We start from the raw sequence: 3,325 nt of genomic DNA, 5'->3' as shown, positions 1-3,325 counted from the left end.
TGAAAATACTATCATTTTCTAAATTGTTTTTGGGTGATGTTGGATATTTCCTTATGTTTGCCAAATTGATTACAACTTCCTTCTTTCTGTCCTTGAACACCTTTCAGGCCTTTCCAGTTGAAACCAGGGATGTTAATGAGATAAGATAGCCCAGCAGCTTCCTATGAGTCAGATATCTGTGTCTACATCTGATGTGTCTGGCCTCCTGCAGGAACAACTGAACAGACATGCCTAAATACCTGGAGGCAGAGTGGCATCTTTTGCATTTAAACATGGGACACAGGCAGAGAGGATATGGGTTGAGAATTATAAGCAGGATCCCTGTCATTAGAAGGCACACAAATGCCCCCCTGCTGAAGAGGAGGGCGCTTTAGTTCAAGAGGCCGGTAAAAGCCCTCTCTGCTTGGGGTGGATGCCCTACAAGGGTGAAATCCAGTCTTCTGGAACTGAGCCAGCCTCTCCCAATTAGCCCTGCCCTGTGGGTGAGATGAGAAGCTTGAAATCTTCACTGAGCCTTACCTCCTGACTTCAGAGGTGACAGGGACCCAGAGAATCTCTGGGAGAAATGAGGCTCTCCTAACACTTCTGAAGAAACCAGAAGCCCAGTCAGCAGTGTACTGATGAAACAACCACTGGCTCTCCAGAAAGAAAAGCTCTGCTCCGAAGTATATGCCAATTTCTGTGGTGTAAATACTCCCATCATAGCTGACTTCAAACTACCACAAGAGGTCACTGGAGACAGAGTTGCGACTGCAGCACACTTCTAAGCCCAGGTAATTGCTTAACAGTCAAAGTGGGAAGGTTGTGGGCAGGAAGCCATATCTGGCAGCACCCAGTGAGAAGCAGACAGAAGGGGCATCCTGGTGGGTTAGGGGCAGACCTTCCCTCTGGATAGCAGTGGGGTGACCCAGGCAGAATCAGGGTCCGTACACAACCTCCGGGGCAGTGGAGATGGGGATCGGGCAGGAGGAAGTGAATTCTTTCAGAGGTAACAGAAGCTTTCTGCCAAACTCTTTTCTACCCAAACTCGCCCAAGGAGAAATATATCATCTGAGTTTGCCTTTATCTATTAAAGAAATTGAATCATAGTTAATAATTTGAGGAAGAAATGATATTTATTCTCTACCATCCCTTCCAGAACACAAAGGAAACACTTCCCAATTCATTCTGTGAGTGCCGCATTATCCTACTCCCCAAGTCAGCAAAGACATTTCAGGAAAGGAAAACTACAAACCAGTATCTCTCATGCATAAAAACAAAATCCTTAACAAACTATTAGCAAATTGAATCCAACAACGTTTAAATCCAACACCATGACCAAGAGGTAGTTACCTCAGGGATACACAGCTACTTCAACATTCAGAAGTCACTGTAATCCAGCATATCAACAGGCTAAAGAAGAAAAATCATAGGATCATATCAATAGATGCAGAAAAGTACTTGAGAAAATCCAACCCTCATTCATGATTTTAAAAATTCATGTTGAACCTGTTCTAAAAAATTAATAAGAGCCCTAACCGGTTTGGCTCAGTGGATAGAGCGTCGGCCTGCGGACTGAGGAGTCCTGGGTTAGATTCGGGTCAAGGGCGTGTACCTTGGTTATGGGCACATCCCCAGTAGGGGGTGTGCAGGAGGCAACTAATTGATGTTTCTCTCTCATCGATGTTTCTGGCTCTCTATCCCACTCCTTTCCTCTCTGTAAAACATTAATAAAACATTTAAAAAACTAATAAGAAAATAAATTTCACCTGGGTAAATATTTGGTCAAGAATCCTGAGAGCAGCCTCAATCGGTTTGGCTCAGTGGATAGAGCATTGGCCTTCAGACTGTAAGATCCCAGGTTCGGTTCCTGTCAAAGGGCATGTACCTTGGTTGCAGGCACATCCACAGTGGGAGGTGTGCGGGAGGCGGCTGATCGGTGTTTCTCTCTCATCAATGTTTCTACCTCTCTATCCCTCTCCTTTCCTCTCTGTAAAAAAATCAATAAAATATATTTAAAAAAAATTTTTTTTTAAAGAATCCTGAGAGCAGACTCTCCTTGCTAGAGTTTTTAAACATGTTATCAATGGACAGTGATCACAAGGGTATATAATATGAGATTAAAACCCCAAGTAACTTTTGCATTCAAGATAGGTTTTGACCACAACATCATGCCACTAGGCTGGTGCTGCTTTTCCTTTGTGCCTTCAGAATGCTCTTCTGGACCCAGGCAGGCAACGTGAATGAAGAAAGAGCCCTTTGCCCTTTGCCAAGTCTAAGGGAAGGGTGATCCTGGAATGCCAAGCCTGTGTGCTCACAATGGAGGCTGGACGATGAGGTCTGGGGTGACAGGGGCGCCTTCTGCTGCTAGAAGTGAACAGAATCCCTTCTGTATTTAATTAACCCTGCGTCTCCTTTGACATTCCTCTGGCAAGCTTCGTCTTCAAAGCATAAGGGCTTAGAAAATGAGAAGTCTTTTCCAGACATAAAGAAAGAAAAGAACAACTCAGGAGCTGTGCCCAAGGGCAACAGAAAAGCTATGACAGTATCCTTTCTGTCTTTAAGTGGCCTTTCACTTCTGGGGTCAGGGTGACAAATCCCTTTGTGCCAGACATTCCAAAAACGAGGTCATTATCCCCTCTCACCACGCAGGGGTGACTGTCACCCGCTGGCATTTCAGTACAGTATGACACAAAACTCTCGCTTAGAAAATGGAAAGATTAAACCCATTTAAGTGCACATAGAGTCCAGAATATGAGAATGAGATGAGACCATAAAAATAATTTTTTTCATGTCCCATTTCTTCAATGAAAAAAACCTGGCTCAGAGAGGTTAAAAGACAGGATAGGATCAAACAGATACAGGATAATAGGATCAAACAGATCAGAGCTTGATGCCCAAACGTGAAGAAGTCATTTTACCAATTTGAGCCCCTGTTTCTTCATCTGCAAAGTGGGGATAACATAAGCCATTTCACAGGGGTTGGTGTGGAAATTAAGATAGATAACTTGCAAAGCAAGTTCTTGCCACACAAAAGTGCTTAATAACTCTTTTCTTTTGACTTCCAGTGTCAGAGCCTACACTCAATGCCTGGATCGGGAATCCTCTTTCCTCTGGTCCAAATGACAGCCACAGATAGTGCATCTGCAGGGATCAGGTCAAATCGGAGATGAAAGGGGTCACTGGGTGTGTGCAGTGGCTCCGTGGGCTTTGTCTCTGCCTCTGCCACTGATAAGCATGAAAACTAGATCCACTTATAGTTCAATTTTTCATCTGAGAAATAGGGCAAAGATCATCAAAAACTGATCTTGTCTGGTATTCTGGAAACTCTCCCAACTGTTAAATT

Source organism: Myotis davidii, unplaced genomic scaffold (genome assembly GCF_000327345.1).
Source record: "Myotis davidii unplaced genomic scaffold, ASM32734v1 scaffold524, whole genome shotgun sequence".
Classification (NCBI taxonomy): domain Eukaryota; kingdom Metazoa; phylum Chordata; class Mammalia; order Chiroptera; family Vespertilionidae; genus Myotis; species Myotis davidii.
The sequence above is the reverse complement of the archived record's forward strand: the minus strand, read 5'-3'. Positions refer to the sequence as shown.